Source organism: Castor canadensis, chromosome 1 (genome assembly GCF_047511655.1).
Source record: "Castor canadensis chromosome 1, mCasCan1.hap1v2, whole genome shotgun sequence".
Taxonomy (NCBI): domain Eukaryota; kingdom Metazoa; phylum Chordata; class Mammalia; order Rodentia; family Castoridae; genus Castor; species Castor canadensis.
In genome coordinates, this window is record NC_133386.1 from 73,940,102 (window position 1) to 73,966,378 (window position 26,277).

Here is a 26,277-nt window from a genome sequence, read left to right on the forward strand (position 1 = left end):
CATCTTTTTCCCATTATGCCCCATACTTAACACTGTGTCTTATAGAGTTGATACTTAATAAATGTTTGCTGAATTGAACTGAACTAAATTGAAACATGAGCAAGGAGGAAAACTGCCTCATAATGGATATTTATCATCCAGCATCCTTTCTCACTTCCTAATGGCCCTACAGTTTCCTTTTTGGTGATTTATCTCATTCCACCATGTGTTCTTAAAGGGATGGTAGTTCCAAGGATCCAAGAAGCCATGGGATCAGATTTTCCTTCTTTCCACCTGAACACATCTATAGACAAAGAATATAATTTGAGCACTCTTTAAACCAATGGTGCCAGGTCAGAAGGAACTGTTAGACACCATCCATGACCACAGTTGCCCTGTCCCCAGGCAGATTCATTTGCTGTGATGCAGATGTTATACTTCCTGTCCTTCCAGAGGTGCCTTGTTCCTAGCTATTTGCAAGCCATTTGTTCATCCTACTGCTGGTTCTATGCTGTGTCCTTCCAGCCATTCCTTTTTAATACTCAAAATTGGTTTCTGATGCTTCAACCAAGGAGCCCTCACCCTTTTGTGCCCTTTAAAGGGAATGGCAGTGCATAGGTGAGAGATTTTAAGGGTCATAGGACATCTTCCACAGGAGTCATTTCTAGTGTAAAAATCATGTGACTTCTCATTTTTTAATGAAAAGTGATCCCAAAGTTTCATACTTCATATGTGTTCCTACCACAAAAGTTTTTGGTCATTTGAACTTTCACCTGGATGGACTAGGAAAACTGGCTGCATATTTCTTATAAATGGATCAACAGCACAGACTATTTTAAGACCTAACATATGAGGATGAATAATTTTCACATGCTTTTCACTTCACTGAGAGAACAGCCACCAAGGCTTGTTAAGCAGTTGGTCCCACTGCTCAACCTCACGCACGTGCTGCCTGGGCAAGTGATTCAGTCTCCTCCAAGCACTGCTTCCTTCTGGATTAGAGAGTCAACTCTGCTCAGAGCCAGGAGGCTTTGACGCTGTATTATTTTCTGCCTTACCACACAAGGTTCAAAATGTCCAATGCCTGAATAATTAGAAGTCACAGCCCAGAGCTGCTTTATTAAAAACGTTCATTTTCCAAAATCATTGATCCTGAAATCATTGCACACCTCCCAAATAAAAAATAAAGAAAGAAAAATCCATCAAGAATATAGCAGAATGGTAAGTGGTACAATATAACATGCTAATGCTAAATGCCAGCTTGGTGGTTCAATGCCCAATTTATTATGATGAAAGCATGAGGCAAAGACAGGCATCAGATGAAATGAGAACTGAATAAATGTGCTCCTGCATGAAAACTATTTATGAATTTCCATGCTGTTTGTCATTGAATAAAAGCTATAATCATTTGATAGATACACATTTTGTTAGTGCTACTTCCAACTGATGCTTCATCAGATTGCTACTACCCTTTCAGGTGTAAGATGCATAGAGCTTTTCTGAGAGAAGTCATGACCTAATGCACAAGAGCTGAGAGAACAACAAAAATTATGGGGCAATAGCCCATTACTTACTAAAGAGCTGTGGTAAGAGAGACGTGTAATGCATTTCAGGTGAGAGGGATCTCTGAGGTCACTTCCAAGGCCACCCACCCCCAAAGCTGAAGCCTGCCAGTTATGACACATTCATCAGATAACATGCAATGGTGTCATATCACGTGCTGATGCAATGGTAATTCTCCTAGTGTTTCAAAAACAGGGAGTCTAAGCCAGAACTGGGAATACATTAGTAGAGTGTATTCAGCTTAAGCCTGAATCCTCGCATTGCCCTCTTTAGAATGGAAACATGTCACCAGAATTCAGTTTCCTGAGGTCACAAAGATAAGACAATATCTACTTTGATTTCAAACAGATTCATCTATAGAAAAAATAACTCTAGCCCTTAAAATAAAATAGCTTTCAAAAAGCCTCTCACCACTATTAGAAATAACTTATGCTTGGTGAACAGGAAAATATGCTGAATTTATTCATTTTACTGTGTACCGCCTATCAAAAGGGCAAGATGATAAAGAAGAAATGGGGGTGGGTACTTTATTGGTATTTGCCAATCTGATTTTAAAGGTTTTTATAATTCCTTCTTGTTTCAGGCAAAGAAAAAAATTAACTCTGGAAGTAGCAGAACAGAAAATTCCTATTACTGTCTAAGCCATAGCAGCTGGTATTTTACCACATAGGTAATTCTAGAGGCTGGCTTTTCTTCTGTCTTCTGAAATAAATTTTGCTCCATATTTGATCCCTAATCAATTATGTCACAGAGGACAATCTCTGGTGATGAGCTGAGAGTCTGGCTGGGTTCACTGCCATAGTCCAACCCTATCACATCTCATAAACACCCCCAGAGCTAAACAGCATTTTGCTCTCCTTCTCTGCCAACCAGGACATGTTTAGTTTCAATCATAATTATTTTTGAAGTGAAACTTTATTTTCATGCCTGACTTCAGGATATGTTTCAGGGTGTTTGGGGATTTCACAATCCACTTTGAAATGAGAGATGGTTTTTATGTGTTCATTTTATGCTGTCTTCTAGAGAGTTGTTAAAACTCCTTACATTTAAATAATCATTCAGAGGACATCTGTAATTTTCTGCTTCATGTGGCAGACAGGGCATTAGAAGCAGTGTAAAGTTTAGGAAATTAACAGGAATTAAAGCTCAGATAAGTGGAAGTCTTAACTTAGACTACTTTCTAGTCTTTGCAACAGATCAGATGGCAAATTCTTTTTCATAAATTAAAAGTACAGCATGAAATTTAGGACATTTTGAAGAGGAAAGAAGTTGCTCAGAACTTAGAATTTGGCAAGTTCATTTTCTAGACCTGATGGGTAGATATGTTTAAACAAAATCACATCACAAAATTCTAGCTGAAACCCCTCAGATAATATACCTTAATGACACTGCCTATGGCTCATTTGTAAAACTTGCAACTTAATCATAAAAATACTGAATTTTAGAGACAAAAGCTTCTTTCTGAGCCTACTTCTTTTCCCATTTAAGTCTGAAAGAATTCAGGCAATGCCACCCACCAAGAATTCTTGGTGGTGGTTGGGTTAAACCTCACATTTCAAGATAATCACACTGGGGTGCATCATAACCACATCCTGAGTCAGAAGCCAAGAAAACCCAGTGATAAAAGTTGTCCTTAATCCCACAGGAATCTGTGGTGGGAGAAGGAGGACTGCATTGCCATAGCAACTGAACCCCTGGTTTGGGGCTTCCTTGACCTTTCCTCCCCATCAAACCATATCTCCAAACACAGCTGTGATAGTCAGTGGAGGTTGTGTGAGGACCCAGTCCACCTGTGAGCTCAACAAATAGACTTTCTTCAGAAAGACTCACTGCACGGAGGCCAAGTGCCCTCCTCACATTTGGAGACAGATGGGAAGCAGAAGTAGATTTCAATAAAAAGTCCAGAGATTCGTGGGTGCTGGATGAAACAATACTGTCCAAAGAACTGCTCAATCAAGGCTTCCCCTGGCCTCCTGAGATTCCTTTATGCCTACTGCTCAAATGAAGTTTGGAATCCTTTGTTTTTACATGTTTGATTACTTAGCATAAGATGGTAACTTAGAGATGGGGCCTGGTCAGATATTTCCATTCCTTGCTTCTCCAGACATCATGGAAATTCTATGAGAACGTCTTTGCCTAGGACTTTGACTTCATGGTGAGAGATTTAGGGAAAGACATGGCCTGAGTAGATACCAGGTATTCAGCTTAGCCATCAGATTCAACTTACCACAAATTAGCATTTTTACACCAGGCTCTCCATCCATCTCTATTAGGTTTTTTTTCCCCCCTCACTGGGGAACCATTATAGTACCAAAAAGGCTTGACTTTGGATCAAACATACTTGGATTTAAATTTCAGCAACCAGATCCAAACATACTTGGATTTTAGCTCCTTGTGTAAATTACCCCCATTTTTTGAGTCTTTTTCCTCAATTATAAAGGGCTATTATGAAGAAGCAATGTGAACCAAGAACTGAGCATTATGCCAGGTACATGTTTCATATGTAAAAGAAGTTAGATATCATTTTTTTCATCCATATGGATGGTGTGCAGAATTAAATAAGTTGCCATCTATAGAAGACCCAGTACACTAATAAGAGCTCAACAAACATTAGCTCTTTTCCTCTTGAGAAAAATTAAGTTCCTTCTGAATCTGCTTAGGTTTCAGGTGGATCTGAATCCAAGGTGTTTCCCTTCAGTTACCTAATAACTGCATACCTCTTGGTTGGAAGAGCCTCTGAAATACCTTCAGCCCTCTCTCCATCTCCACCTTGAGTCCAGTCTGATAGAGTTTTCTGTATATCACTGACTTCTTTTCCCTTAACACTGAGGCCTTTTTCCAGTTTCTTCTTATCATCTGGTTTCAAGATAGGATCCTAACCTTAGCCTACCCACTCCACTTTCTTCCTCTTCTACCATTCTGTTCTTCCATCCAGTCCAGAGGCACTTGAGATTTGCAGAGACAAAACAAATACATTTGTGTTGAAATCGATTTTCTTCTAGTCAAATATTCTTGAGTATATTTACAATACAGAAACAGGGAAGGATTGGTATGCTTTATCACAAGGAATTAAAGCTATTATCCAATAATCTGATCGATAGGAGGAACCAAAGCAAATATGCTGAAACATTTCTTCCCTCACTAACTAGTTTTTTTCCTTGAATTTTCCAATCAGTAGCATTGCATGGGAAATTTTCAAATGACATATATTCATCCTAGCATGATTTTGAAATAAGACAACATTAGAAAGTAAATTCTTGGGGAAATGATACAAATAAGATATAAACAAACAATAAATATTTTTAAAAATCCAGATTTTAGAAATCTGGAAAGAAATTGTAAAAAGTAATAGCAATAACAACAGTAATAATATGAGCGTAATTGTTCAAGCATTTTCAGACCATAAATGTAATGCTGTGGAAAAATAGATATATTTGTTTTCTTCTTGCTTTATGTCTGAAAGAGCAAACCATGCATGATTTTTTATGACCTGGCTAGCGATGTGTCCCTTCAGGGAACCATTAACTCTGTCCTTGTAGATGGTGCCTGATCCCCGTCAAAATTAGAAATTGCTTAAAACAAGAAAAAAAGCATTTCATTTCTAAATAGGCCATTAGTGATATTGGATAGTTTGTTATACTGTAATGTAATATTGAAATTTCTAGAGGCAACTGATTTTCAGTGGTAAATTAAGGATACACACACCAAACCAAATATTTGAGGAATGAGCAAAAAGAATCTTGGGGAGCTCTTTTATTGGTTGTATACCAGCAATTGACCTTTGGAAAATAAAATCAGTGACTCTCCCAAGACAACTAAATGCAAATGACAGCAGTCTCATTGTGTGGTAGGTATAAAAACATGAACATCTATTTTGACTGGGATGTGAAGGGGGAGTATATATGAAACAAGATGTCAAAATAATGACCACCATCCTTAAAAGAAAGTAAGTGGACTAAAAATAGCAAGGCACAGTTTTGATCCTTACAAATGATAAGCATTGAAATATAGGATAATGAGAACAGATATGTACAGTAGGATTTTCATCTGGAATATGCGCCTGAGTACATTGTTCCTGTCTCACTACACAGTTTATGCAACCTTTGACAACCTTTTTGCAGGAATGTAGGATTACAAGAATAACACATGTAAACAAAATTGCATCACTTCAAATCCTATAGTTAGAGAGAAGATGATTTACCTGCTACTCATTACAATAGAATAAAAAGTTTTCATTGTTTTCCTCTGTGTACGCATCATCAGGCTTAAAGCAAATACCTTTTCAAAAGACAGCAGCTTTTGAAAGACAGGAAAGTGGTGAATCACTCTCTTGTGAGTCTAATTACAAAACTATATTGCCTCAAGACTTGCAAATATTAACTCTTTTCTCATCATTTGTATCCAAGAACCCCAGTAAATATTCTTTTCCTAAATATAGTATGTAAATGTTAAAAATAGGGGGAAAGTCACTATTCAAGTAAATATATTTTTCAGTAGAAATTTCTTTTCTGAAGTTACTACAATTATCTCAGGAACTGAGCATTTTTTTACCCCTGGAATTCTTATTCTCATCAGGACAGAAAAGCTCTCCAAGGACATTCTGATATTTCTCCTGGCTAAACTCTGGGGACATTATCAAATGCATGTTACAATAAGCTAATTATTCACCAAAGGTTAAAAAATAGGAGAACACACGTGGGGCTTGTTAAGAATCATATTCAGGTTAACAATTAAATTCACAGAACTACAAACATCTTAAGTTAATATAGATGATTTCAAACACAGTACATAAATCAAACCTTTCCTATTTCCTCTCCTATTAGTAGGGTTTTCCCATTAAAATTTTCCATTCCATCCCAAATATGGTTAATATATAATTCTGAGTTAAAATTGGGTCCCTTGAGTTTCTTGAGATTGGATAAATGTCTCAAAACATCAGCAAATAGATCTTAAAGTGAGACAGCAATCTATAAACCATCCTGATGACTTGTCAATAGGAGGAGGGAGACAGGATGAGATTGCAAACCAAGCAACCTTTGTATGACCTCAACCCTCCCCCCATCCCAGAAAAGTAATAAGGACTGGACTGTTCTTGAGCCTTTGTTTGAGGAAGCTGAGAATAAGAATTGTGAGCTTCTGTGTCCCCACAGAGACTTAAAGTAACCACAACCCCTTCAGTTCAAAATTGCTTTATATTTGGTGACCTGAAGTTCAAGTAGTTAAGATATTGCCATGTTCAAGAATTCAGAAATAATTCACACTATCACTACACTGAGGAAGACAACCAAATAGGGTGAGTTAGACTCATGGGAGGTGGGGGTAGACAGGCCCAGAAGGATATATTTCAAGGAGGGTGGACTGGGGAACAAAAACTGTTTGAATAATTTTCAGGGACCATGAGATTTTAGCCACCACTAAAATGAGAAAAGAGAACCCAATGTACAATTAGTAAACCGGTTCCAAATCAGTCTTGCCACAGATTTACCTTGCGACCTTGGACAAGTTTCTTAATCTCTCTGGGTCTCAGTTTTCCTATCCACAGATTGGCTTAAACAATGCCTACATAACAGTCATTTCTCAAAAGTCTATCATTTTGTGATCATTCCTTATTCCTCAGAGACATACGAAAACTGGTATCAACTACAATCGTACAAATGGAAAAAGAGAACAAGTTGAGCTTCCTCAACCTAGCTAATGACTCTCTGCAGCTCAGCAGTAGTGCAGTCAGCAAGAGGCAAGGAAACAAATCCACATCCTCAGACTAAATGAAAGTGTAAGACCTCTGTGCATCACCATGGAGGCAGAAAGGAAGGTTGCCCCAATAAAGGTCAAGGACTGGAACAGTAGACATGGCATTATGATAGATTCCTACAACTCAACAGGATTAGCCCTTAATACAGTGAGACCCTAACTACTTTCTAAAACAGTATCTCTCAGTAGGTCATGCACCACCTGCTTCAGAATCACCTGGATACAAATACAGATTCTAGAACTCATCTAGACCCTCTGAATCAGAATCTCTGGAGAAAGGACTGGCTGGACAATCAGTTCTTCTAAGTTCTCCTGGTGCTTCTTTTGCACAGTAAAACTTGAGAGCTACTGGTCTAACAAATGGAGAGGAAGAAGATGGGAGCCAAAAGCTGAAATTCCTAGAATACTCACAAAATCCTTTCAAAGTAGGATAGCTGGTAACAGTGGTTGTCTCTAAAGAAGTCTGAGCTTCAAGGTAGAAGAGAAACTTTCCACTATGAACTCTAATACTGTGCATTTTTTTCCCATGAGCAAAAATGACATAGGTAAATATTTCTAATCCTAAACGTCTATAAAGTACAAATTAAGTATTGGTACAATTTCTCAGACTTGGAAAAGCTGTTAAAGGGTAAAAGGGCACCCTTGAAAAGTTAAAGAGTAAAGTAACAACAATAGATAAATTTTTCTTTTAAGAATGTTTATCCAATAACTAGACTTGAAAAGGCTAAGCAAAATGCAGCCTTAGTTTGATATTTTATTAAATAAAGTATAGCAAGAAAGACCATCAGGAAGGATAGTTAACAAAGATGCCTCCTCTCAATTCAACTTGTGTCTGGTTGGTATCCTAGAATTAGTAGTACCTTAACCACTCTCTTGGTCCATTTTCAGCTGTTAAAGCAAAAAACCTGAGATGTATTACTTTATAAAGAAAAGAGGTTTTTTTAGATCCCCATTCTAGAGATTCAAGAGCATGGCACTGGCAACCTCTAAGCGCTGGAGAGAGCCTCATGGTAGGTGGTTATCATGGCAGGACCATGTGCAAGAAAGAGAGATGGGTTGCAAGGTGAGACAAGAAGCCAGAGAGATCCAGGGGAAATGCCGGGCTTATGTATAACAACCTGTGATCAACATGAACCCCTTATGGGGGTGGAGCCCCCATGCTTAATTACCTTCTGTAAGGTCCCATCTCATAGAAGTTCTAACACATCAATACATCTCACTGGGGACCAAGCTTCTAGAACATGAAACTTTGGGGACCAAACTCAAACTACATTGAAACCATAGCACCCACTATGTTATTTTTTGTTTCCTGAATGAATAGTAATTCTTGCTAACTAACTTATAAGGTCCTCATAAATAGGGATCATAGCTTATGTTCCTTCATATTTCTCAAAGTCCCTTTTTTTTCTTTTGTTTTTTTTTTTCCTTTTTCTTTTATTATTCATATGTGCATACAAGACTTGGTTCATTTCTCACCCTGCCCCCACCCCCTCCCTTACCACCCACTCCGCCCCCTCCCTCTCCCCCCCACCCCCTCAATACCCAGCAGAAACTATTTTGCCCTTATTTCTAATTTTGTTGTAGAGAGAGTATAAGCAATAATAGGAAGGAACAAGGGGTTTTGCTGGTTGAGATAAGGATAGCTATACAGGGCATTGACTCACATTGATTTCCTGTGCATGGGTGTTACCTTCTAGGTTAATTCTTTTTGATCTAACCTTTTCTCTAGTACCTGTTCCCCTTTTCCTATTGGCCTCAGTTGCTTTTAAGGTATCTGTTTTAGTTTCTCTGCATTGAGGGCAACAAATGCTAGCTAATTTTTTAGGTGTCTTACCTATCCTCACACCTCCCTTGTGTGCTCTCGCTTTTATCATGTGCTCATAGTCCAATCCCCTTGTTGTGTTTGCCCTTGATCTAATGTCCACATATGAGGGAGAACATACGATTTTTTGATCTTTTGGGCCAGGCTAACCTCACTGAGAATGATGTTCTCCAATTCCATCCATTTACCAGCGAATGATAACATTTTGTTCTTCTTCATGGCTGCATAGAATTCCATTGTGTATAGATACCACATTTTCTTAATCCATTCATCAGTGGTGGGGCATCTTGGCTGTTTCCATAACTTGGCTATTGTGAATAGTGCCGCAATAAACATGGGTATGCAGGTGCCTCTGGAGTAACCTGTGTCACATTTTTTTGGGTATATCCCCAAGAGTGGTATTACTGGATCAAATGGGATCGATGTCTACCTTTTTAAGTAGCCTCCAAATTTTTTTCCAGAGTGGTTGTACTAGTCTACATTCCCACCAACAGTGTAAGAGGGTGCCTTTTTCCCTGCATCCTCACCAACACCTGTTGTTGGTGGTGTTGCCGATGATGGCTATTCTAACAGGGGTGAGGTGGAATCTTAGCGTGGTTTTAATTTGCATTTCCTTTATTGCTAGAGATGGTGAGCATTTTTTTCATGTGTTTTCTGGCCATTTGAATTTCTTCTTTTGAGAAAGTTCTGTTTAGTTCACTTGCCCATTTCTTTATTGGTTCATTAGTTTTGGGAGAATTTAGTTTTTTAAGTTCCCTACATATTCTGGTTATCAGTCCTTTGTCTGATGTATAGTTGGCAAATATTTTCTCCCACTCTGTGGGTGTTCTCTTCAGTTTAGAGACCATTTCTTTTGATGAACAGAAGCTTTTTAGTTTTATGAGGTCCCATTTATCTATGCTATCTCTTAGCTGCTGTGCTGCTGGGGTTTCATTGAGAAAGTTCTTACCTATACCTACTAACTCCAGAGTATTTCCTACTCTTTCCTGTATCAACTTAAGAGTTTGGGGTCTGATATTAAGATCCTTGATCCATTTTGAGTTAATCTTGGTATAGGGTGATATACATGGATCTAGTTTCAGTTTTTTGCAGACTGCTAACCAGTTTTCCCAGCAGTTTTTGTTGAAGAGGCTGCTGTTTCTCCATCGTATATTTTTAGCTCCTTTGTCAAAGATAAGTTGGTTATAGTTGTGTAGCTTCATATCTGGGTCCTCTATTCTGTTCCACTGGTCTTCATGTCTGTTTTTGTGCCAGTACCATGCTGTTTTTATTGTTATTGCTTTGTAATATAGTTTGAAGTCAGGTATTGTGATACCTCCTGCATTGTTCTTTTGACTGAGTATTGCCTTGGCTATTCGTGGCCTCTTGTGTTTCCATATAAATTTCAGTAGATTTTTCAATCTCTTTAATGAATGTCATTGGAATTTTGATGGGAATTGCATTAAACATGTAGATTACTTTGGGGAGTATCGACATTTTTACTATGTTGATTGTCCCAATCCATGAGCATGGGAGATCTCTCCACTTTCTATAGTCTTCCTCAATCTCTTTCTTCAGAAGTGTATAGTTTTCCTTGTAGAGGTCTTTCACATCTTTTGTTAGGTTTACACCTAGGTATTTGATTTGTTTTGAGGCTATTGTAAATGGAATTGTTTTCATACATTCTTTTCCCGTTTGCTCATTGTTAGTGTATAGAAATGCTAATGATTTTTCTATGTTGATTTTATATCCTGCTACCTTGCTATAGCTATTGATGATGTCTAGAAGCTTCTGAGTAGAGTTTTTTGGGTCTTTAAGGTATAGGATCATGTCATCTGCAAATAGGGATATTTTGACAGTTTCTTTACCTATTTGTATTCCTTTTATTCCTTCTTCTTGCCTAATTGCTCTGCCTACATAGCACCTAACACTTGTTCAGGAAAATTCTATGAATTGCTTTATATAACATATAATACTTCTCCTTTTTCAAGAGAACTCTAAAATTTAATCAAATAAAGCATCTTTTTAACTTCCAGATAGTCCACAAGTTGTGAGGTCCAACAGTTGTTAAAGAGGATACCTAAAGGGACCATGGATTGAGAGAGCAGGACCAGGGACCCCAGGACCATTTTCACATACACCCAGAGTTGAGGAAGTCTACTTAAGAAAGCTACAGAACCAAGAGGCCCACAGCTGGGAGTTATAATTGGAGGAGACAAGCAGAGGCTTTCTGCCAAGCCAATAAGCTTGTAATATGGAATTCATTAGAAAGTATATCTTACCCTTCCACCCAAGACATGAGAGAGCCAAAGACACCACACAAGCTGTGTTCCTTGTGAGGATATGGTGTGAGAGTGGCCTGCACCTACAGGTCCATAGCCAGGCCTTCCCATATCTTGCTGTTGAATACCTGTTAGAAAGGTCAGCATGCCTCCCATGACTGCCCAAGACCAGTGTCAACAGAGTAGGGACTGTGCTTAGGATGCTTACCAATTATCTCTTGGGTAGCAAGAGTTGCTTCAGTGGTTCAACAGTAGGGAGGTGAATGACATGCTGAGAATGCAGAAAACCATGTGATGCAAATGGGCCCCTGGGTGATTAGATGACAAATGGTGTTGCCCAAGAAAAGTGGCAAAGAAACCCATATGACTAACTATGCCCCTAAATTTATAATCTTCCCTTTATGGTACAGAGTTGTGAATTGTCTCTTGAAAGCAGCTGCCCAAACAAGGACCACTCTCAGCAGGGTAACAGCCCTGCTGTACATGTCTGCTTTCATTAACCTATAAGTTGTGAGCAGAAATGATGTGTATCCCTTCCAGAACAAGGCTTTTAATTAATTATTGTGCCTTTCCTCCCTCTTTCCCAGAGTGCAGAGGACATCATACATTAGGGGTTAATAGGACCACAGGATGGAAGAAGCATGACCCAGAATCACTTCAAGAAGAGACACTTACCAACCAGAAACCTCTGCTTTGAATGGCCATCTTAGCAAGACATAAACTTCTACTGCGTTTAGGATATTAGACATTGTGGGGTCTATTTGTAACAGCAGCTAGCATTCCTTAACTCATGTATGGTGTAGACCAGAGTAAACACTGTAGTTTCTAGAGACAGGGATGGAATTGTGTCTAGATAAAGCTTGAATAAGGCTTACTTAGTCCAAGGTATAATTGGCAGAAGCCTAGAATCACCCTGCTCTGACCAGATGTTTGCAAAGGACAAAAGATTCCTGTGATAAGATTCAGCTGGCTTAACTGGGAAGTAGTCCTTGGAATTTCCTCTCTCCATGACACACTCAGAGACAATTCCCAGAGAAGATAAAGCTCCCCTCAATTTCTTTTCCCATACTCTGCCTCTTGGAGAAGGCCATGTTTCCAAAGCCTGGAACACTGCCTGGCTGCACAGCAAGTTGTAAGCTTCCTAGTATAAACAGCATCCCACAAAATAACAAGGCCAGGGAATCCAGCCATGGCCCAGAGCACAGCCTACAAATTCTCCTGAGAATGTTGACTGACTTGTGTTTTTGTGCAATTGAAAAAAACCAAAAACCTTAAGTATTCTAATAGGGGCTTGTAATTCATACACAGAGACACACACACACAGTCACACACACACACACACACACAGTCACACACATACACACACACACATACACAGTCACACACACATACACAGTCACACACACAGTACACACACACACACAATCACACACACACATACACACACACATACACACACACACAGTCACACACACAGTCACACACACACACACACAGTCACACACATACACACACCCCTACCGCTCAAAATATTTGACTTTTAAATTCCAGACTGACATTTTATCTAGGACACCAAGTCTTATATTTGGGTTCTCCAGGTGGTTCATAAATAAAATAGGTCCCTGACCTCTAGGAGTTAACAGGATATAAGTCTAACCTAAGTGTTATAAAACAGTAGGATATAGAATGTGTTATAGTAGCAAAAGAAAGGGAAGCATCAATTCCACACAGGGCAGTTTGGAGGGATTGAATGAATGCCATGTGTAGGAGGAGGAGTGTCCAGAGGGGTAGGCAGACAGAAGAGCTCCAGCAAGGCCCTGAGACTGGACAGGACAGAAGTTTACTTACACTGAGCACCATAATCTTAAGGCAAGGGACTACACTCTTAGTAAACTCTTAGTAACTAAGCTGCTTAGCTTTCTCCTTTCCAAAAGAGATAAAAATGTAATTTTTAAGCAACTAAACACTGTCTGGGATATTGGGTAGATAAAGGGAGGGGCATATTCTGAAGTAGCAAAGACCTGGGAGATAGACAAGCCCAATCCACAATTGACCAAGGAGATAAAAGTAGAGGCTAGAAAATTCAAGTAGCTTTTGGGTAAATGAGCTAGGAAACAGGGTGGGGCCATATCTTGGAGGTGCCAGACACCCAGTAGGCGTTCAATAAATGTGTATTCAATGAATGGCCCCTACATTGTGCATATGCTTTGTCATGATAACCCATGCCAGGAATACTTTTAAAAATTCATTGGTTCTGTCATCCTAATTTAGTGACTCATCTTCTGTCCTTCCCACCCACGTGCAATCGGAGCCCAGAAACTTCGCAGGACTAAACTACAAAATATATACTTTCGTATTTTGTTGTTTAATATTTAAAGGATGTTCCAATCTGGAAGTCTCCTGCATACCAAGTAATACCTTCCATTCATGCTCCATCTCTGCCTTCCTTTCTCAACCAGAGAAAGAAGGGCAAGAAGGTACATTGCTCTTAATCGCTAGAATTTGAATTGAGAACCTGTTAACATGCTTAACATGGTGAAAACTATCAAATTGTCTTCCATGTGTATATCTTTAAAGGTCTATATGCATAAATTAATTTCCCATAGTGCCACAGAACTCTAATTATTTTTTAATTTATACAAATACATGCAATTAAAGTGCAATTACAATGCAATTAAAATGCCAGTATAATTAAAATGCAGAAAGAAGGAAATTTATAAATCTGTTCACAAATCCCTTTGATTTCTTTTTCAGTTCCATTAATGCCACTTATGATTTACAGATTGTGAAAAATCTTATTTCAGTTCATAAGGCCATCCCATCAATCCATGTACCTTAGCACATGAAGTCTCATCTAGACCCACAGGGTGTATCTTGTGATGAAGGCTGAGCCAGAATTGGCAAAAACAGAGCTACCACACAAAGATACAACCAAAGATGAAGGGGGAAAATTGAGTGCCTACTGTAGAGAGGAGTTTAAATGCACACAGAATTCAAGTCTTCCAGTATCTCTTCAATGTTGGCAGAACGTATTTACATATTCCCTTACAGGAGCTTGATGCTCTTCACCCTAATTTCTCTATAGATGAAGACATTTAGTTAATAGGAACTGATCCAAGATGCCAGTCGCACACAATAGACTTAAGAAAGTAAAAAAAAAAAAGGAAGCTAACTTCTGCTAAAGGGCTCTCTCTTTCCAGTCTTTTATAGATAGAAGCTTTCATTGGGAAGGTCAACAGGAGGACAAGCAGCAAGCAGTTAAGTGATATGCTAGAAACTCAACCTAAACAGTTAGATTTTATTGAATTGTTTTTCACACAACAAACATTTATTGAGCATTTCTGGGCTCTGGATACATAAAATAGTATGTGATCCTCATCCTCTGGGAAACCATGGTCAGGAGAAGGGAAGAGCTATGGGCAAAGCTCATTGCTATACAGTACTGTAAGCAGTACAGTGGTCACATGCATTTCAAGGATGCAGAAACATTCTTGCTGTGTCTCCAATGAACAGTATTCTCATCCCATAGGGTCCTTTACTGTTGTCTCTGTAACTGGTGTTTTGTAGGTAGAGGTCAGGAAAGCCAACCATCCTGATCCAGGGTCAGTTCCTCACACAAAAAATTGCCCTGCTTTTCATGAAACAACCAAACGCCAAATGTCATGCCAGGCACTTAGAAGGTAAAAAATACGTTTATAACCAGGCATTGTGGCATGTGCCTGTAATCCCAGCACTCGGGAGGGTCATGAGTTGAAGGCCAACCTGGGTTATATAGTGACACTCTATTTCAAAAAAAAAAAATTATACTTACCTGACTAGTTAATCTTTATAAACCACAAAGATTATGTTCTGGTTTCTTTTGGTCTTGGCACAGTAATAAAATTCAGGAATCTCTTTTAATTTTCCAGGAATGCAACTACCTGGTAAAATAAGGGGAAGATGCATTTCATTTTGTTCAGAATTTTACACTCTTTCATAAACATATCAATGTATAGTCTTTCTTTAGTCTTTTATTATAAAGCAGAACAAATATTTTTCTACAATGTGTTTTCTGATAGGAGACATATCGTATAAAATATGTCTATAATTTTCAATTTCAACTTCTTAAAAATAGGATTAGACCAGACAGACAACTTCTAATTCACCTGAGCCCTATCTGCCTAGTTTTCTCCATTTTCCAGAATGGTCTCTGTGCATATTTGTGAGAGTTACTCTGTGATTTGAAAGGCTATCCATTGCTGGCAGAGTGGCTCAAGTGGTAGAGCACCTACCTAGCAAGTGTGAGGCCCTGAATTCAAACTCTAGTACTGCCAAAAAAAATGGAAGGCTAGTCATTGCACAATGCCAGGCATGCGCAAAACAATGACCCTAGTGCACACAGAGGTAGAATGGCATGGTCCTCGGGTTTGATGCTGATATTACTTAATATTGCCAAATAGTTCATTGAAATAGCCATCTTACTTATCCCCCAACTCTATTCCTACAGCCTCACTAACAATTGGAGTTAGACTTTTTACTCTTTCTAACTTCACTAATATCATAGCAGTATAGCATTTTAATTAAAATGTCTTGAATGACTGGTGAAGTGGGATGTTTCTTGCATTTTTATTGACCCAGTAAGGTTCACCCTGTGAATTCCATGCTCATATCTTTTCTCCAGGTTTCTCATAGTTATGTTTTTGGCTTTTTCTTATTGGGTTATAAGACCTCTTTATGTGTTGTACAAATATTTTCATGTGCATTGAAAAAACCTTCTAGACAATGGGCTGTCTTTTTAAGTGTTTTAAATTTTAACACAGTTTCAACCATCATTTTTGCTTGTATCTTTTGTGTATTGTTCAATAAACTCCTTCTTTCATTAAACTTACAAAGTTCTTCTGCTTGTTCTTCTTAAAGTGTTTGCCACATGCTTTTCTCAACTTGGTCTTTAACGTGTGGTGCACACACAAGCATATGAAATAACAATAAATAAGGATGATTTCTTCATGTAGTTATTTGGTTGTTCTAGCACCATTTTAAAAAGAATTAACCTTTCTCACTTATTTGTATACTGCTAATGTTAATAATTAGACTCACATATATACTTGATTTGTTTTCTAGGACTAATGGTCTGATTTGTCTATCAGTACCTCAATATCACTCTTTTCATCACTTGAGTTTTATGACAGCCTTGACAGCAGGCAAATCATTTTCCCTAGTTATTCATCTTCAAAATCTTCTAGTTACTCTTCTGTGAGTTTCTGAATCAGACTGTTAAGTTCTCAAAAAAACCTGCTTATATCTTTATTTTATTTTAATATGTTGAATACAAACATTAATTGGAGAATTTATAATAAATGTATTTATCTAGAAACAAAACAATTCTCCATTTATTTGGTTTTTCTTTTTATCTTTTAATAAAAAAAATTTTATAAAAGTTTTACACAACTTTTATCATTATTTCTTTCTTACATAAAAGGACTTTTGATGTTTTGATATTATTGAAAAACAGAGTGGTATATCTTGACTAACTAATGATTTGTCCAATTTTGTATTGTCTATATACCAACATATATAATTCAGAAACAATTACACATGCCAATTAATCCTTTTCTTTTCTTACTGTGCTGACTGGGATGTCTAGCACTGCTAATTAGCAGCAAGAATAGAAAATATTTTTGCTTCCTTCCTACCCAGAATTATTCTCATTTAGATATGATATTCACTACACAGTTTTATTAGATGTCTTTCACATATTAAAGAAGTTTTGTTCTCTTCTAGTTTGTTAAGAGGTTTTTACCATGAATAGTGATTGACATTTTTCAAGAAATTTTTTGCAAATATTGTGGTAGTAAATGGTTGATCTCCCTTAATATTATAGGAAATTTACATAGTAAATATTTCTTTTATTCACAAGATAACTATATTTGATATTCATCTCTGTTCAAAAGAGAGAGTAACCTATATTTTCCTATTCACATACTATTCTTTTCCAATTTTATTATTAAAATTTTATTAGCTTCAAAAAATAGTTACAGAGCTTCCTCTCATCCCCACATTTTTACATGTTGGGTACATATAAGTCCTGAACTGACCCATTTTCCTAGTAAAGTGTTCTTTCTAATCACAGTGTAATAATGCTTTTAATTCTTAAACAGCGTTTTAATTTTGCATAGAATGGCATATAATTTCTATCCTTTATTTTAGTTCTTCTGTGTCAATTTTAGGTGAATATCTTTTAATTAACTCATAGCTGGATTTTTAAAAAATCTAATCCAATATTGTCTGCTAATTAGTAAATTTGCATTTTGTAGTATTAAGATATTTTTATATCACTACCCAATTATTTTGAAATTTCTATTAAACAAACTTTTGATATATTTCCTTTTTTCACTTTTCCTAACTTTTGTCTAATTGATTGCTTTATTCTTTATATAGATTTGGAAGCAATACCATCTGTGGCTATTTTTAATGGTTCCACTCCATTGTTTAATGTATATTGGACTTAGCAAATTATAAAATGAATCAATAGTTCTTCACTCCTCCCAAACATGTCAAACAACTTAGAATATTTTAACCTGATATTTCCTTCACTCTTACATGATTTTTTTGTTCAGTGTGTAAATTCCATCTTGCTTTTACATCACCCTTCAATTTACTTTCGATATCATTATTACTGTTTTATTCAGTCATTGTTTATATTTATTCATATTTAACCAATTTCTTGGGTCACCACTGCTTTTTGTTTCCTTCTCCTTCCTTTGAGTTTAATTTCTTGCTGAAGTATACTCTTTATAAATTCTTGTAGGGATGCTCTGTGAATTCTAGACTCCATGTTGTTTTTCTGAAAATTTCTCCATTGTATTCTCATTCTTGAAGGATCATTTAGCCTGATAATGTTGAATCATAATTATTTTCTTTCAGCATTTTGTATATCAGCCTTCAGGTTGCAGGCTTCAGTTGTTGATATCAAAAAAATCTGTTGTCTGTTTAGTGGTCTGTTCCCTTCATAAACTGACTTCTCTCTGGTTTCCTCATAAAAACTCGTTTTCTTTGTTGTGTAGTTTCATTATAATGTGCCTGCTTCTGGATTTATTTGTATTGTATTTATTCTGTCTTGTATTCATCCTGCTTCCAAATCATGTTCTTATATCAGTAATGAGAAATTTTCAGCCATTACATCTTTAAGTATTGCCTCTTCTCTATTCTCCCTCTTTTCTCTTTCTGGAACTCTTACTAGACCTATCTTAGATTCTTATTCTACCCTCAATATTTCTAAATTTCTCTTTTATTTTTTCTAGTTGAAATTTCTTTCCCCAACTAACTGTGTGATTTACATTCCATTTCTCAGTGGATGTCCTTTGAGAATAATAAGTTGACATTTGATGATTTATTCAGTACCATAGATTTATGGTAAACTTTTTTAATGGAATGCTATGTATGCTTTGAAGAAAAACCACTTGCTTCAATCCTGTATTGCACAAGAATTCCTGAAGCATCCATGAAACAGCTGGAGTCCTTTCTCAAAAATTTCTCCAAGTAGCAATACTCCAGAAGAAAGAGATGTAGCATCCAGAGCTTCAATGTCTTCTCCATATTGCAGAGCTAAGTTGAACACAGCACAGGTCAAACTCTTCATCAGCAGTGTCCCTATTGTAGTCAAACCAGTGTCTTTGTTGATTAAAGTCTTAGCATTACAATGGTACCAGTAATGGGCATGCTATGCTGCAGGACTCTATGAGTTCTAGAAAGTTTATTTTCATATAACTTGTGATGTCTGGGTCCCAAGGGCTAAGAAAACACCAAGCTTTTAAAACTTCAGTAGCATATTCTGTTAGGAATAATCTTTATCTCTGCGGTGTTCATATTATATGAAGCATATGAAAAGGGCAGAGGAAGCCAGAGGTGACCACTGGCTGTAGCCAACATGGCTGTAGTGGAAGCAAAGCAAATACATTAAACTGAACTAAGCATTTCCCTCACAACTCATCCATTGTTTCCCAGCCCCTGTGACTATAGTAGTCATTTCTAGGAACTCTAGTTCATTCATTTGCAAACATGTCTGGCCTTTTCATTGTATTTTTTATTATTTCAATGCTTTGTTTTACATTTTTATTATTTTTAAGGTACTTATTTCAACATTGTAGTTTTCTATTATTGGAAAATTTTGGGAGTTATTTCTCCTGTTTATTGCATCGGGTGGCTCATTCACGGTATATTTCCTCATTTGCAGTCCTGGATTTAATCTTCAGCAAGTTTTGCTCTGTTGAATACTCAGGGGTGAAGGCACATTCTCCCAAAGTAGTTTTGTACTTGCTTCTGTATAGTACCTAAAGGATGTCATCAGCTCACAGCAATTTTTATTGAATTTATTGGGTGGAGGGTGCCCAGATCACATAGCTAATTACAATTTCAAGAGTTGGGTTTAAGGTTCTCACAGATTTTCCTTCCTTTTTCTTCATTCACAGACAGGTAAACTTTCATATCATCCCCCATCTGTTGGTATGAGCATTATGTTTTAGTTTACCTTTTCACAGAATGTACAGACCTTCAAAATCTATAAGAAGAGTTCTCATTCAAACCATCTGCCTTTGTAGGACCAGCTCTCATTTCCTCTCCCTTGTAGTCATTAAAGTCTTCCTGCCCCAACCTCCAGGGAAGGCTTAGCATTAGCTAAGAGTCACACTTCTTTGATTTACAGTTCCTCTTTATTCCTGGGACCTGGAGCTTTCCATTTCCTTACAAACTTCTAAGAATTTTATTGCTTTTTATCTAGTATATATACAAGATCTTAGAAGGATTTTTCAAATTGTTTTGTTTGTTTGACACATTGCTAGTAGCAGAAATTCTCAATTTTATTTCTTACATACAATTCTCTTTTCTTACTAATATCACAATGTTTTACATTCTCTTTTGTTAAATCACGCAATTATAATAAGTTTAATTGAAAAAAACAGATTTGGAAACGCACACACACATGCACACATACCTGATTCTTTGGAAGCATACAACTCAACTAATAGAAGCAGAAGTTTAAGGCATGCTACAGAATGTCTTGCTGGCCAAGTATGTTTTGCACACACTATAGACACCAAGTCCTGTTTTACTGAAAGAACAGAATATTTTAACAAGGAAGCAAAATGGGGATTAATGAGAAGAGTGTTTGCAATAGTTCTTACAAACTGAAACATAAGAACTGATGAGAAATGAGTCTAGAGAAATATCTTAAAATCATGTTCTGAAACATGTATGTACATAAGTCATTGTGAGGAATTTGGCCTCAATCCTTAGGAAATGGTGGGAGATCACATATCGAAGTATATAGACTTGTGAGTTTTAAGTGGAAAATACATGGAACATTCTATGTACAGTTTAACAAAATGTCAGACATTGTCCCCATTATTTTGCACTAGGTAAGCTACCTCCCCAAAAGTTATAAGTTTATTATGGAAGTATGAGTGGTCCAACATTTACAAGACTAAGATGTTAAGCTACGTTTAGGTTTTTGCAGATGCTCTTCCAGGGACATTTCTCCCTCAGCTGTGGGCCTCGGTGAGCATCTCCACCATCTGGTAGAGCTCAGTTTTACCCTCTCCGAAGGGGTCTGACCCTCAGTCATGATGCCATTGGGGAGGGGAGAATCTTCCTCCACATGTGTTCTTTTCCTCTGTACTCTCCCTCAACCCTGCTACCTCTATTTGCACAGTGAAAGCTGCTTATTTTTACCCCTTACTATTTATTCCCAGTAATAATAATAATTATTTATATTAAAACTTTTTCTAATTACCGTGCTGGTTGCTTCTCTAACTTGGGCCCTGATTGATGCACAAACTGAAACTTGAGGACAACATCCAAAATCACAAAATGATCCAAGTTTCCAGTTAAGTAAATGACTCCTATAGCTATGTAAATACCTGTCCGTAAAATATTTTAATATTCATAATTAAAGTTCAAAGTTGTTTGAAATGTGTTATAATCATTTAGTTATAGAATTCTATTTTAGTTATTAAATAAATATAAAGGTCAAGCAAAGAAAATATAGACATAACATTACGTATTGAAAACTGTCAAAATACAGGAGGTAGCAAAAAAAAAAAAACAAGATAGCATTTCATGTCCTCAATACAAAGGAACTAAAAACTTTAAAGGAACTAGAACTTTAAAGCAACAGAAGCCAATAGGAGAAGGGGACCAGGAACTAGAGAAAAGATTAGATCAAGAAGAATTAACCTAGAAGGTAACACACATGCACAGGAAATCAATGTGAGTCAATGCCCTGTATAGCTATCCTTATCTCAACCAGCAAAAACCCCTTGTTCCTTCCTATTATTGCTTATACTCTCTCTACAACAAAATTAGAGATAAGGGCAAAATAGTTTCTGCCGGGTATCGAGGGGGTAGTGGGGGAGAGGGAGGGACAGGGGAAAGGGAGTGGGGGAGGAAGGGGGGGAGAAATGACCCAAATATTGTATGCACATCTGAATAAAAGAAATAAAATTTTTTAAAAAGGGAGGTAGGAGGGAAAGGCAAGGCACAGTAATGGAAGGGGTTGAATGGTCCAAAGTAAAGAATAATCACAGTGGGTATACATTGAGAAGCCCGCTTTGAACACTGACTTAGAAATTAATTACGAAAGACAGGACTATAAAACTGGTACAGTGTGGGGAGGAGGGAGGGTGAACAGAAATTTAAGGTGAAGAAACATGGTTGATGGACTTCAGATACTTATATGAAATAGAGCAATGAAACCTCTTGCAATTTTTAAGGGGGAGGGGGCTTTGGCGAAGAGATGGTGGGAGCAATCTAACCAATGTACAATATAAGCCTATTTGAAACTATTGCAATGAATCCCCCCTGTACAATGAATGTATCCTAATAAAAATTTTTTTTCAAAGAAAAGAAACTACATTTTTAACTGGGCTTTATAGGAGGAACACCCTTTTTAAAAGAAGCACAGCTCTCACACATAATATATCATACCTGCTTTGTAGTGAGATAGCTAGAAACCCAACCTTAATTTGCTTGCTGAATTAAAATAAAAACACCTATTCAATCAAAGTGACCTCTCTGTGCTAAAGTGTCTTCTGCTTCACTAAATACATTTCTTATGAAAGATTAGGCTGTTAAAATGGAAATCCCAGAAAAGAAACTAGTGATTACCCATCAAAGCTGTAGGTCATATAGTTTTATAACTTTTTATTTCTCAGCTAACTATAATGATATAAAAACCTAAATTTTCATGAGGTCTCTTATGAATTCTTCTTCCCTAAAAGTGAGTCAATTTTTAAAATCATTCTTGATGCAGAACTTTGAAAGTTGCGATATTCTTTAAGGAACATTCTTAACAACAGATTCATCAAAACACAAAAATCACAAAGGTATTCCCATCTTTTAAGTTATTTTTGACAACATTGACATTTATATGAATATCTTTAGGCTTCATGTTATTCGGTATGAGAAAAATGACTAAAAAGTGAGGGTTTTCTCTTGGCAGAGCTGCAACAATTTACTCAGGAGACTGGGGGCCCCTGTTAAGTCTCAAAGTCAGACCGAAACTCCAACTTCTTCCAGTTTTCTTGGAATGTAAATCTTGACTAAGAAGTAAGATTCTTAGTCAAGTGCTACAGCTCAAGCTGGCATTTCTAACTGCTTGAAAGGCAGAGATCAGAAGGATCCCAGTCTGAGCCAAAAAGTTCACAAGACCCCATCTCAACCAAAGGCTGGGCACAGAGGTGTGCAAGTCATCCCAGCTACACAAGGAAGCATAAATGGAAGGATCACAGTCCGCGCTGTCCCAGGCATAAAGTGGAACCCTATCTCAAAAACAAAAAAAAACAACCAACACAAAAAGGACTGATGGAGTGGCTCAAGTCCCTGAGTTCAACCCCAACTATGGCCAAAAAAAAATTATGATTCTCATTCCTGCTTACAGATTTTTTTTATTTTAGTTGTCATGATTCCCTTTTGTCTATGTAGAAATACCACTGCATTATCTTAGCCTTTGTTTTCTTGACTTTTCTTGTCAATTCCCTCAATGCCTGATACTTTGCACCTCACAGTGTTCACCTTCCTCCCTTCTTTACACTGTAGTTGCACTCAGCCTGGTACCCACTTATTTTCCTTACATAGTTACTCATATTCTGATTGATTGATCTTGGCTTTTCAGCCACTGATGACTCACACCTTAAATCCTATAAATGTGTCTGATGCCAAAAGGATCATGTTTATGTGCCTTCAATAATTCTATTGAATTTAATTGCTTAATCATAAAACTTATTCTTTTTCTTCTCAGACTCTTCCCTGGCTCTTTAAAAGTCACCTGGTAACTGGTAGATTGTAGACACATATATTTAAGTGGGAAAACCACAAATCTGGATACTCAATACACATCCTCAAAGTACAATTATAATTTCTAGTTATTTGCTTGCCAGCAGTAACTTCCAGAAAGTTTTTATTGTGACTATCTTGTCTGGGAGCATGAAGAGAGAAGACTATATTTCATGGATAGAAAAATCTAGTGATAAAACAAAAGTTAATGAGTTTCTGTTTGTCACTCTTCTAATTTGTCATACTACTGAACTTGGATCCTCTATACCTAGCCTCTAGGAAGTTTTGTTTTGGTAGTACTGGGAGTTGAACTCAAGGCCTCTGCCAGCCCTTTTTGCATTGGTCATTTTTGGGATAGAGTCTCATTTTATGCCTAGGCTGGTCTGGCTCATAATCATCCTATTTGTATTTCCCTATGTAACTGGGACGACAGGCATAAAGGGTCTTGTGAACTTCCTGCCTCAACAATTCTTGATCCTCCCAACTCTGCCTCTTAAGTAGCTAGGATTGCAGGCTTGAATCAATAGCCCTCTTCCATGGGGCACTGCCTGGCTTAATCCAGCTGCAGCTTCCCAACATGCATGCAGTGGTATCAGAAGGAGGGAAGAGCTGAGAACACAAGTTCTCAAGCCAGGCAAATTTGACTGGAATCCCAGCTCATCCACTAGCCTTATGACTGCTTATATTTGCATCTATAAAATAAAGATGATACTTAATTTGCAGGAACTTTAAAAGAGCTAAATGAAATAATGCTAACAAGAGACTGTGTCTGGCACAGCACAAGTTGGATAAATTGATATTATTTTGTTGTTATTGTTATAATTGTCATTCTTCCTATTCAGTATTTTCAAATGCCTATAGTTTCTCTCTCTCTCTCTCTCTCTCTCTCTCTCTCTCTCTCTCTCTCTCTCTCTCTCTCCTTTATGAATGCATCAAACTCATTCTTTCCAAAACTGAACTTATTTGCATTCACAGGAAATTGATTACTCATTTTTCATATCTTCACATCTCCACCTGCTATTATCTTTATGGAAAAATAAAATATCTGGAAGCCACCTTTGGTTCCTGCTTCTTCCTCACTCCTATATTAAATGTGTTATCTACCCTGTCCTGTTTAATTCATAAATGCCTCCCTTTATCTTCATTCCAACGACAATGTGCTGGCTTACACTTTCATTTTCTCTTTCTGGCATAGGCCCTAGGTTCAGCTTCTGTAAATGTTTCTAAATGACCCCAATTTTAAATCCTCTCTCTTATTGTGTCCATAACCACATTAGTGCTTGTTGAAACGATTTTTGATTCAAAAAACAGAGCCTCCCTACTGATCTATGGCCTAAGGTCTTGGTGCTTTCTAAATTATGTGTCATCTTCCACCAGAAAGATTATTTTTAAAATCAAGTCTGGCCATATCTTTCCAAAATGTAAATGTTTTCAGTGGCTTCCCATTACCATAAGCTCCACTTAAATGTAGAAAATAATCCACTATCTTTTGAGTCCCATCTCCTGCCAAATTCTGTATACACTCCAGCCAAACACAGCCAGTTTTTAAAAGCATGGAGCCTTTCACTTATCTCCTCTAGTTAGGGTACCTCCTCCATCCTATACCCTTACCTGCATTTCCTCTGATTTCCATGAATTCTCATTTTTCAAAAGTCATCTCATCTGTGAAGACTTAAAAAATAGTTTCCCCAAGGACATTTAGCCACTACTGACTCTGTCTCATATGTAAATATTCCACCATGGCTTCTTAGGGAGAAATTCCTTCCATGTCTGACTCTCTCACTAGACTTTGAGCTCTTCAGGGAGGGGCCAACAGTCTACTTCTTTTTATTGACAAAATGTATCTGGTCTTTGATTAAAGTTTGATGGATGGATGAATGAGCCATCTTAGAGAGAGGGAACGCAGGGCTAAGTTTAGAAGGGAGATGAAGGACACTCATTGGTATCTTTCAGTACAGAGGAAAGTAGCATCTCAAATGGTGACAGGTATTACTAGTCAAAGCATGTCCTTCATTGTTCTCCTATAATAAAGGACACCAAGAATTACACAATTGCCATTGGAAACTCAGAAAGCAAACACCTGTGGGGGTCAAAGAGTATAACAGAGAGGCTCTAATGAACACTATGTGCACACCCTTAGGAAAACATATGAGCAGAAATGATGGCCAATGTCCAGGTTTTGCATAAGGCTTTGGGCAACCTGTGGAGCCATTTGCTCATTTGAGAAAGACTCACAGCCTTGTATAGAAAGGTAGGAGTGGGCATTCTTCTCTTGAAGTTGAGAATTAATGGAGATGTCATCCTGAACTAAGAGAAACATCTTGCTCTCCAAGCCAGTTCTATTGGATAAGGGCTATATATTCGTTTGCTAGGGCAGTTCCACAGACTGAATAGCTTAAATAATAGAAACTTATTTTCTCACAGTGCTGGATGCTAGAAGTTCAAAACCACGGTGCTAGGGCAGGTTTGTTCTGAAACTCCAAGGGAGAATCTATTTCATGCTTTCTCCTAGCTTATGGTGGTTTGCTAGCAACCTTTGACACTCATTATCTTCTGCTGCCTTGCCCCATGTCTGTCTGCATCAAATGATGTTCT

General features: G+C 37.4%; 1 long non-coding RNA gene across 1 annotated transcript in view; it reads right to left on the minus strand.

Moving 5' to 3' along the window:
* Nucleotides 1-26,277, minus strand: part of LOC141420767 (uncharacterized) — a 186,811-nt gene that overhangs the window by 14,892 nt on the left and 145,642 nt on the right. The window contains exon 4 of the long non-coding RNA XR_012445377.1: nt 15,188-15,296. This is a non-coding gene — a long non-coding RNA (uncharacterized lncRNA). The remainder of the gene's footprint in view (nt 1-15,187; nt 15,297-26,277) is intronic.